The 11,754-nt window shown below is 51.0% G+C and overlaps 1 non-coding gene and 2 pseudogenes across 1 annotated transcript; all 3 read left to right on the top strand.

The window, feature by feature from the left end:
• Positions 1 to 139: 139 nt before the first annotated feature.
• On the top strand, positions 140 to 803 carry LOC146857446 (18S ribosomal RNA; annotated as a pseudogene; the record flags this gene model as incomplete).
• A 952-nt stretch (positions 804 to 1,755) lies between these two features.
• Positions 1,756 to 1,909, top strand: LOC146857447 (5.8S ribosomal RNA). The gene has a single exon (XR_014980497.1). It is a non-coding gene; the product is annotated as a 5.8S ribosomal RNA (ribosomal RNA).
• A 279-nt stretch (positions 1,910 to 2,188) lies between these two features.
• LOC146857448 (28S ribosomal RNA) lies at positions 2,189 to 11,072 on the top strand (annotated as a pseudogene).
• Positions 11,073 to 11,754: the final 682 nt, after the last annotated feature.

Genomic DNA, 11,754 nt, shown 5'->3' on the forward strand with positions numbered 1-11,754 from the left:
CAAGAACGAAAGTCGGAGGTTCGAAGACGATCAGATACCGTCGTAGTTCCGACCATAAACGATGCCGACTAGCGATCCGGCAGTGTTATTCCCATGACCCGCCGAGCAGCTTCCAGGAAACCAAAGACTTTGGGTTCCGGGGGGAGAACAGTTGCAAAGCTGAAACTTAAAGGAGTTGACGAAAGGGCACCACCAGGAGTGGAGTCTGCGGCTTAATTTGACTCAACACGGGAAACCTCATTCGGCCCGGACACGGAAAGGATTGACAGATTGATAGCTCTTTCTCGATTCTGTAGGTGGTGGTACATGGCTGTTCTTAGTTGGTGGAGCAATTTGTCTGGTTAACTCCGATAACGAACGAGACTCCTCCATGCTAACTAGTTAGCGACCCCCAGCGGTCTGTGTCCAACTTCTTAGAGGGACAAGTAGCGTTCAGCCACACGAAATCGAGCAATAACAGGTCTGTGATGCCCTTAGATGTCCGGGGCTGGATGCGCGCTACACTGAACGGATCAGCGTGTGCCTACCCTTCACCGACAGGTGAGGGTAACCCGCTGAACCCCGTTCGTGATAGGGATTGGGGATTGCAATTATTTCCCATGAACGAGGAATTCCCAGTAAGTGCGGGTCATAAGCTTGTGTTGATTAAGTCCCTGCCCTTTGTGCACACTGCCCGTCGCTACTACCGATTGGATGGTTGAGTGAGGTCCTCGGATCGGCCCTGCCGGTGTCGACAATGGCCCTTGCAGAGCGCCGAGAAGATGATCAAACTTGACTATCTAGAGGATAGGTAGGTGAACCTGCGGAAGGATCATTAACGGCGAAGTGGTCCGAGCGACGGACGGCGCCAGCCCGTAGCCCTTGGCCCGCCTCCTGCAAGCACGCACCATAGGCACAGGTGCCCTGGTGCGCCCCGGCCGGCGGAGCGTTCCATGGCCGCATGGGGTGCCTGGGTGAGGACTGGGACTTCGGCGGGCCTCTTCCCCCCCAGGGAGGGCTCGACCGGCATGCGAGGAACCGGGGATGGGGGGCTGCCCCCGTCTCCTATCCCTTTCCTGGGACTGGCTCAGCGGTAGGCCCTCCCGAGATGGAACCCAAGCTCACCCGGCACGACCCACGTGGTTAGGGGGAAACCGAATGGCAGTGCATCCCCGGGCTGGTACCGCCCCACCCTCGAAAGGCCCTGCTACCGGCTGGGCCCTCCCATGTCCGAGTCCCAGCCCTACCGGGTTCTGTGGGACCGAGGAGCGGCCCTTCTCACACGGCAGGGCGGCCTAGAAGAGACGGGCAGAGGGCATGTGAGGGGACCCCGGCTCCTCTCGGTGGGAGGCGTGTGGGATGGGGAACCATCTGGCTCTTCCCTTCCGGAGCCTCCGACCCTGCCGGCCGGCGACGGACGGCTGATGTGCAGGTGAGGCGACCGTCCCTTGTTGCCAGGTACCCTGTTTGACCCGGTCGAAGGGTGTGGTCGGGCTGAGGGGCTTGAAGACTCGCGTGGTCCCTCCTGGGTTACCCCGGGAGGGCCAGCGGCTGCAGGGATGTCTGCTCCCGTTGCTCCGGGTGCCCCCCTCCCTTGCCCCCGCGGTAGACTCCCGGGCCTGGCAATGTTTTTTTCTCCCAACGGTGCAGTCTGACTCCCAGAGTGGAAGCCTTGAACAGGGTACCTGGGCCGTCTCGCCGCACGGGCGGTGGACAGACGGCGTCGCCTTCCTCCCGCACCCGCAGGTGGGCGAATGTTTTCTAAAAGTTGCCCGGGACTCTTGGAGGTGGATCACTCGGCTCGCACGTCGATGAAGAATGCAGCTAGCTGCGAGAATTAGTGTGAATTGCAGGACACATTGATCATCGACACTTCGAACGCACCTTGTGGCCCTGAGTTCCTCCCGGGGCTGCGCCTGTCTGAGGGTCGCTCGATCGTCAATCTCCCCGGGGCTTCCCCGGGACATGGCTGGGGCCGTCACAGGGTAAGCTCCTCTTCCCCTTCATCCCCCCACAAGGTCAGACCCCCGATCGCCCGTGGCAGGGGCCCTCACCGGGTCCTACCACGGAGGTATGCCGCCTGTGCGCCTAGCCCCGAGAAGGGGTCTGGGGACCGGTCCGCCCGGGCCAGTTCCGGGGCGCCTGGCTGCGTGCTGCGCGTGGCTGACTGTGGTATCCCACCGGGCGCCCTCCAGGCGAGGGCGAAACCCCTCCAGATGCGATCCGGGAAAAGAGGGCGTGTGCTGCCGGGACGCCAGGCCCCTGCTCCAGCAGGGGGCTGGCCTTCCCCAGAGACCGACTCCCCGGCGTTGCTCAGGGGGCCCAAGTCCTTCTGATCGAGGCTCACCCCGCGGACGGTGTTAGGCCGGTAGCGCCCCCCGGCGCGCTGGGATCAGGTCTTCTCGGAGTCGGGTTGCTTAGGAATGCAGCCCAAAGTGGGTGGTAAACTCCAGATAAGGCTAAATACGGGCAGGAGACCGATAGGCAACAAGTACTGTAAGGGAAAGTTTAAAAGAACTTTGAAGAGAGAATTCAAGAGGGCGTGAAACCGTCGAGAGGTAAATGGGTGGGGTCCATGCAGTCCGCACGGAGGATTCAACACGGCGGGAAGGTTGGTTGCCCGAGAGTTCCGGATCCCCTCCGTGGGACCGGTACCCGGGCCCTACCCAGCCCCCGTAGGGCACATTTCCTCCACGGCGGTGTGCCGCGATCAGCTCCGGGTCAGCTGGGAAGGCTTCAGGGTGGCAGGTGGTCCTCCATTCCGGCAGAGGGTGTTACAGCCCCCCTGGCAGCAGCATTGCCATGTCCACGGGGCCAAAAGAGATTCAACCGCCTCCGCGCCCTCCCCCGGGCACCCGTCCACGGCCGCCTCTCGAGGCGCGCCAGGGCGGTTGAAGGGGGGACGGGGCCCCCTGCTCCCGGCACGACTGTCGACTGGGGCGGACTGTTCAGTGCGCCCGACTGTGTTGCGCCGCCGGGTGGGGAGGCCCACGCCGGGTGCCAAGGGTCTGCGGCGATGACGGTTACCCACCCGACCCGTCTTGAAACACGGACCAAGGAGTCTAACACGTGCGTGAGTCGGAGGGGCGAGCGAAACCCTATGGTGCAATTAAGGTGAGGGCCGGCGCATGCCGGCTGAGGTGGGATCCCGCCGCGCTTCCAGCAGCGGGCGCACCACCGGCCCGTCTCGCCCACTCTGTCGGTGAGGTGCAGCATGAGCGTGCGTGATAGGACCCGAAAGATGGTGAACTATGCCTTGGCAGGGCGAAGCCAGAGGGATCTCTGGAGGAGGTCCTTAGCAGTCCTGACGTGAAAATCGGTCGTCCGACCTGGGTATAGGGGCGAAAGACGAATCAAACCATCTAGTAGCTGGTTCCCTCCGAAGTTTCCCTCAGGATATCTGGCGCTCGGAGCCCCCAGTTTTATCTGGTAAAGCAAATGATTAGAGGTCTTGGGGCAGAAACGATCTCAACCTATTCTCAAACTTTAAATGGGTAAGAAGCCCGGCTCGCTGGCGTGGAGCCGGGCATGGAATGCGAGTGCCTATTGGGCCACTTTTGGTAAGTAGAACTGGCGCTGCGGGATGAACCGAACGCCAGGTTAGGCACCCAATGCCGATGCTCATCAGACCCCAGAAAAGGTGTTGGTTGATATAGACAGCAGGACGGTGGCTATGGAAGTCGGAATCCACTAAGGAGTGTGTAGCAACTCTCCTGCCGAATCAACTAGCCCTGAAAATGGATGGCGCTGGAGCGTAGGGCCCATACCCGGACATCGCCGGTGTTGAGAGCCACGGCGGCTAAGCCGTGACGAGTATTAGGGCCGCTGCGGTGAGCACGGAAGCCCGTGGTGAGGGCCCGGGTGGAGCTGCCGCAGATGCAGATCTTAGTAGTAGTAGAAAAATATTCAAACAAGAACTTTGATGGCCCGAAGTGGAGAAGGGTTCCATGTGAACAGCAGTTGAACATGGGTCAGTCGGTCCTAAGAGATGGGCGAGCGCCGTTCGGAAGGGACGGGCGATGGCCTCCGTTGCCCTCGGCCGATCGAAAGAGAGTCGGGTTCAGATCCCCGAAACTGGAGTGGCGGAGAAAGGCACCCTCGCAGAGTCCAGTGCTGTAATGCAAACGATCCCGGAGAAGCTGTCGGGAGCCCTGGGGAGAGTTCTCTTTTCTTTGTGAAGGGCAGGGCACCCTGGAATGGGTTTACCCCGAGAGAGGGGACCGAGCCTTGGAAAGCGTTGCAGTTCCGGCAGCGTCCGGTGAGCTCTCGCTGGTCCTTGAAAATCCGGGGGAGATGGTGTAAATATCACGCCGGGCCGTTCCCTTATCCACAGCAGGTCTCCAAGGTGAACAGCCTCTGGCATGTTGGAACAATGTAGGTAAGGGAAGTCGGCAAGTCAGATCCATAACTTCGGGATAAGGATTGACTCTGAGGGCTGGGTCGGTCGGACTGGGGTGCGAAGCGGGGCCGGGCACGTGCCGTGGCTGGACGAGATGCCTCCCTCCGGGGCGGCGGCGACTCTGGACAGTTGCCGGGCCCTTCCTGTGGATCGCCCCAGCTGTGGTGGTCGCCTATCCCCGTGCCCCCTTCCTGGGGGTGCGGGGCCGGCGTTCTGCCTCGGTCAGCGCCTAGCAGCTGACTTAGAACTGGTGTGGACCAGGGGTATCCAACTGTTTAATTAAAAGAAAGCATCGCTAAGGCCCGAGGCGGGTGTTGACTCAATGTGATTTCTGCCCAGTGCTCTGAATGTCAAAGTGAAGAAATTCAATGAAGCGCGGGTAAACGGCGGGAGTAACTATGACTCTCTTAACCTATTCTCAGTTGTAGTGGCCTTTACCTCCCAGTGGTCCCGCCGGTAACTGCCTCTATGGTACTAGACTCTGCGTAGAGAAGTATATAGAGACAGGCTAAACAAGGTTCTATCATGGCAGCGAGCGTGATAGTGAGAAGTGGCGAAGCAAACGAACACATTTCCAGATGGGGTAGTTCCTGGAGAATAAAAACCCCGCTAAGATGGCGTAAGGAGGTGCTGTCTTTTCAAGAAATCATTAACCTCCTCACCGAATTTGACAAACCAGCACTAGCTTCAAACAATGCAACAAACAACAACGATCCAGGTCACGTTATAGGCCTTAGTTCACCCTCCGAAGCAGAAGAAGACACAACAGTAGACCTCAGCGAAACCATTGAATTTGTGGCCTCCTCAGCCAAGAATAACATTGATACAGCCAATTTTGAAAACCTACCGGATGTATACGAAATCAGCAAAGAACTGGTAACAAAGAAAAGTGACTACTCCAAAAAAGTCACATATTGGAAATACCCAAACGAAAAGTATAAATGTGACTTGTGTGGAGACATATTGGGAACCTTCAAAGAATTGAGAAAACATGTCTCCAACAAGCATAAAGGCTTCTATCTCAAAACGTATTGTTCAAAATGTGACAAAGAAGCCGACTATCACAATATTGCATGTCACTATGCAAAATGTAAAGGAAGACCTCAAAAAGGAGAGCTGTCATTCCTGTGCAGCTACTGTGACCTCAGATTTGGAACAAAGATTGGAGTTTCACAACATGCTCGGCACGCACATCCAAGAGCGCAAAATGAGGCTAGACTGGCAGCTCTAGCAAGCAACAAACCATCAAAACTATGGTCACAGGAGGAAATATTGTTATTAACAGAATTGGAAAAAGTGTACGAGAACAAAAGAAACATTAATGCGCTGATGGTCCCACATTTTGACAATAAAAATAGTAAACAAATTGCAGAAAAAAGAAGAGATAGAAGAGATAAGAGCAAAAAATCGACAAAGGATGTACTGCAAGCATCCAATATCTCTGAGAATGACTCCTGCGATGAACCAGAGATTACAGTAGAAGTAACAACAGAAAGGCGCAGAGACTTTATCAATCGAAAACGAGCGCCAAAAATAAGAAACTTTGATGAGCTGAATGATAGAATCACAGAAATCGAAAAGTACACAAAAAACATCCAGCATCATGATGCTGCTATGGATCTGATGGATGAGATAGTGACTTATATATCAGAAAACACCAATGATATAAGTCCTGTACCATCAAATCATACCGAACTAACGAGCGAACCCGATAATGAACCTATGAACTCTGCTCAAGTTGAGCAACAGACTGCCCCTGTACAAAACAAGATACCAAAGAAAGATGGAAGGCCCAATCAAACACACAAGAAAAAATATACAAAAGCAAAGGGCAGTTACAAAGAATATCAGACAATGTTCCAAAAAGACAAAAAGAAAATTGCCAGGATAATCACTGATGGGGCAGAAGATGCCACTTGTCAAATCAGTGCTGATGAAATCTTCCAATACTATAAAGGCATAATTGAAAAAGAAAACAAGAAAAATCCCAAATTCATCCCAATTGACCGGATACCAGATGAATGGGAAATTGGAAGTTTATGTAAAGAAATTACACTGCTCGAAGTAACTAAAGCCTTTGATGAATCAGATTTAAAGAAAGCAGTGGGGCCTGATAAAATTGGTCTGAATGACTTAAATAAAGTGCATAGCAGGCAACCAAGACTACTACCCAGAATCTTATCGTCTTGGCTATTGATGAGAAGAGTACCAGACAGTATTAAGAAGAACCGGTCAATACTAATACCCAAGAATGTACCGATTAGCGAACTCAAAAAGATAAGTAATTGGCGTCCAATTACTATCGGTACGGCATTCATGAAGTTGTGCACGAAAATATTAACTAAAAGACTCACATTTTTCGTTGAAATAAATACGAGACAAAAAGGCTTCATGAAGGTGCGAGGTTGTCTCGAAAATCTGACTCTTCTGCAAAACATTATAAAAGGGGCACGAAAGAACAGAAGCTCGTTGGCAGTGGTGTTCATAGATATATCAAAAGCTTTTGACTCTGTCAGCCATGGTCATATTCTACAGAGTCTTGAAAGACACAGGGTTCCATCATGCATCAGAGACATAATAAAAGACTTATACACTGACTCAACAACATTTTTCAAGGGAAAAAACAATGAAGCAACTCCAGAAATAACAATGAAGTCAGGAGTTAAGCAAGGTGACTCTTTATCCCCACTGCTGTTTAATATTGCCATGGATCCTCTAATCTGTGATCTTCAGAAAGAAGGCAAGGGCTTCACATTTGGTTCCAATAATCTCATCAAGCAAATCACCGCTCTGGCCTTTGCCGATGACATCGCAGTACTCAGCAACACCTGGGAAGGAATGAGTACAAATCTGAAAATCATTGAAAAATTCAGTAAAATAACAGGATTAAAACTTAATGTGAAAAAAACACATGGATTTTATATAAGTCATCATAAAGATAAGATCCTAGTAAACAACTGTAGACCATGGCAATTTGAAAAACAAAACATTGAAAACATCCACCCAGGAGAAAGTGAGAGATACCTCGGACTGAACTTCGATCCACACACCGGCCATTCAAGCAACAACAAAATTAATGAGGTTCTTGTTGACTGGGCTCAAAAACTCAACAATCTACCACTTAAGCCCACACAGAAAATAGAAATATTCTGTCAATACTTGATCCCTAAACTGTCATTTAAACTGGAAATGACAGGAACAGAAGCGAAAACTTTAAACATTCTGGATCAAACAATTAGAAAGTATGTCAAACATTTCCTACACCTTCCTGCATACACATGTGATGGTCTCCTGTACTCGAAAAGATCCTTTGGGGGCCTCAGTATTCCAAAGTTATGTACGACAATTGGTCTGAACAAAGTTAATAACTTATTGTACCTCAGGGAAGCTCCAGACCTGTACATAGCTCATTCATTCATGTATGCAGGAGAAGTAATCAATGAAAAAATTGATAACATCATTAAAACACACAAACTCAACATAGTAGGCAGTAGATCTCTGAGTCATGAACTAAATTTGATAGCAACATATGACTGGAGGAAAGAAGAATTTGAGAAATGGGCAAATCTCCCTGTCCAAGGTGATGGTATAAAATACTTAGCGAGTAATCCAACCTCAAATTTTTGGATCAGCAAACATAACAAAATTAAAGAAAATCAATACATAGCTGCGCTAATGCTGAGAGCAAATGTATTGTATACTAGAGAAACCATCACTAGGGGAAGAAATCGTACATTTGCTACTTGTAGATATTGTAAAGATGTGTGTGAAACAATTGCTCATATTTCAGGTGCATGTCCTAAAACCAAGGACATAAGAATAAAAAGGCATAACAAAGTGTTGGAATTGCTAATTGATAGAGCAAAAAGGTGTGGGTGGATGACATACAGGGAACCTCATATCAAAAATAATCAAGGTGAACTAAGAAAACCAGATGTAGTGTTCACCAAAAATGGTACTGCTGTAGTGGTTGATGTCTCAATTCGTTATGAAAACTCACAGAATTCCCTTGAACTAGCGTATGAGAGTAAAGTTAAATACTACCAGGATCTATCACAGCAAATCAAAGATCTTACCAACTGTAAAACTGTAAAATTTCATGGCTTTATTGTAGGATGTCGGGGTATTTGGCCTCAATGTAATGATGTTGCTCTGGCTGATCTTGGTCTGCAAATGTCGTTCCCATTCAAGAAGAATGTTTGCCTGACTACATTAATGGACACTCTAAAAATGTGCCAAGTATTCATGGACAAATAAACTTCAGGTCAAACACTGAGATGTACACTATCGTACAGCACACATGTCACTTTTACAAAGTATTAGATTTACATATGGTTCAACAGTTACGTAATAGTTAATAGTTAATAGTATAGATGTGGATTTTATAAATGTGAAGTTATAGAAATATTTTTCCAAACTAGATGTGCAATTTATAGATGTGTATTCTTGTTATAGTTGTGTGCTTACATTATAATGATTTAGATATAAATGTGTACATAATGCGTCTTGAATATAATAGGTCTCAAATAACTACATACACATAGTCACTACTTATTGCATTGATTATTGATGTCCTGCTAATCAGGACTGTTCGTAGACAATTTTATATTGTTGGAATAGTACTGCAGGGTGTACTATCTCTGGCCTATACGAGACCCCAGTTCCAGTGAGGACTGCTTAAAGTGTGGCTGTACTCCGGAGCGAACAAATGTTGTATTGTTGGAAGCAAACCCGATTTGACGCTGATGGGCAGCATAATAACCCAGAATGAGCCACCGCGAGGTGGTACAGATAGCCAAATGCCTCGTCATCTAATTAGTGATGTGCATGAATGGATGAATGAGATTCCCACTGTCCCTACCTACTATCTAGCAAAACCACAGCCAAGGGAAAGGGCTTGGCAGAATCAGTGGGGAAAGAAGATACTGTTGAGCTTGACTCTAGTCTGGCACTGTGAAGAGACATGAGAGGTGTAGGATAAGTGGGAGGCCCTTTGGCCGCCGGTGAAATACCACTACTCATCGTTTTTTCACTTACCCGGTGAGGCGGGGGGACGAGCCCTCGTGGGGCTCTCGCTTCTGGCTCCAAGCACCCGGCGCCCGACGGGCGTGACCCGCTCCGGGGACAGTGGCAGGTGGGGAGTTTGATTGGGGCAGTAAACCTGTCAAACGATAACGCAGGTGTCCTAAGGCGAGGTCAGGGAGGACAGAAATCTCCCTGAGAGCAGAAGGGCAAAAGCTTGCTTGATCTCGATTTTCAGTATGAATACAGACTGTGAAAGCGGGGCCTCACGATCCTTCTTACTTTTTGGGTTTCAAGCAGGAGGTAACTACATAAAAGGGACTGGGGGTCTACAAGAAAGCACAGTAAGTGATGTATATGCTGATGGATGGTCTTCTTTTATCCCTGGCAATCCGAGCTGAGCATGATTTCCATCAAATTGTATCATGTAATGGAGCTAAATTGTCAAGCCCTGTAGGTCATTATTATCACGTGGTAATCTGCCACATCCATGAGGGTGACCTTTAGATCATAAGGGTCCCCTCCGTGGCGAGCTCATACGCTCTGCGTGGATGCCATTCCCCACCGAGGCAAACAATTAATGCCACAATGTGTGCAAAAAAACATAGAAAAAACTGTGAAAAAAACTATGTAATGCAGTGCAGTGAAATATAAAAAGGTTATGTGAAAAGATGTTTTGACAATATCTCTTTCCTCACACCTAGTAAAACCAGAAGGAGTTAACTCAAGCTCCCGCTATTGATTCATAGTAGAAAACACTGTAACTCCTTATATATGGTCAACATGTTTCAGCCTAAACGGAAGTGATCCAGGCTTTCTTCAGGACCAAATCGCAGCTACTGCATATTAACCAAGCAACTTCTAAACACTATAATAAGAAGAACCATACAACCTCGCTTGGTGCGAAGCCTTCATTTGCAGGATGCAATCATCACCCTGAGTGGTCAAGGCCCAAACCTCACCTCCCTGGAACCTTCCTCGGGTATAGATGAGGCCCCGCTCTGTCCGTCGGTACCTCTGGACTCCCGCCGAGTTTAGGGAAGGAGGCCAAGCAGGAGGTGTCAGAAAAGTTACCACAGGGATAACTGGCTTGTGGCAGCCAAGCGTTCATAGCGATGTCGCTTTTTGATTCTTCGATGTCGGCTCTTCCTATCATTGTGAAGCAGAATTCACCAAGCGTTGGATTGTTCACCCACTAATAGGGAACGTGAGCTGGGTTTAGACCGTCGTGAGACAGGTTAGTTTTACCCTACTGATGTGTTGTTGCAATAGTAATTCTGCTCAGTATGAGAAGAACCGCAGGTTCAGACATTTGGTGTATGTGCTTGGATGAGGAGCCAATGGGGCGAAGCTACCATCTGTGGGATTATGACTGAACACCTCTAAGTCAGAATCCCTCCTAAACCGTAACAATACCGCAGTGCCGTGGAGCCTCGGTTGGCCTGGGATAGCCGGCCTCTCTCGGTGGGCCGGTGCGTAGAGCCGCTCGCTTGGGGACCGGAGCACAGACGGAAGGGGGCCGCTTCTATTGCCCTTAGTGCACCGCATGTTCGTGGGGCACCCGGTGCTCAATCATTCGTAGACGACCTGATTCTGGGCAGGGTTTCGTAAGTAGCAGAGCAGCTACCTCGCTGCGATCTATTGAAACTCATCCTCTGAGCCTAGCTTTTGTCTCTCTGTGTGCGCCCATGGACGCCCTCCTCCACCACACCCAGGGGTGGGTCCCTCTGCCGACAGGAGGGACACAGAGGGGGTAACGCGGGTTTGCGGGAGGCTGCCTCTACCACATGCCCTCTGGCACGGAGGCCTCCCCCTCCCGTCCCTGCCCCACCAGGGTGCGGGAACGGGGGCCACCATCACTTGCGAGTCGGAAGGGTGACCAGATTGCATGGGCCGGCCGGGCCTCCTCTCCTTCCCGCTGCTCCTGCCCCAGTTGGGCAGGGAGGCGAGCAGCAGCCCCGGGGAAGGAGCCTCCCGAGCGGCTGCCTCGATGCACCTGGCCACCCCTCGCCGGACTGCAAGGGTGATTGGGTACAGCACCCCCCCAGGCCATCTGGGCGCTGGGTCGTCCAGGGCCATCTGGTTGCCTGGCTGAGTGACCAGATGGCCCTGTGGGCCGGGTGACCAGATGGCCCTGCGGGCTGGGTGACCAGATGGCCGGCCTACCGGCCGGCCGGGCTAGCTACCACTTTTGTCCTTCCCCAAAGTTCTGTAAGCCTACGTGGGGGCTTAATAGTCGAGAAAAATGGGCTCCCCGGGCAGGCCGTTGGGGGGAGAGGGTGTGGCCTGGGCTTAACCCTCCTTGATTCCAGCCGAGGGTCCGGGTGCTGGTAACCAGGGGTCCCCCGGGGCCC

This window comes from Triturus cristatus, chromosome 3_2, assembly GCF_964204655.1.
Source record: "Triturus cristatus chromosome 3_2, aTriCri1.1, whole genome shotgun sequence".
Classification (NCBI taxonomy): domain Eukaryota; kingdom Metazoa; phylum Chordata; class Amphibia; order Caudata; family Salamandridae; genus Triturus; species Triturus cristatus.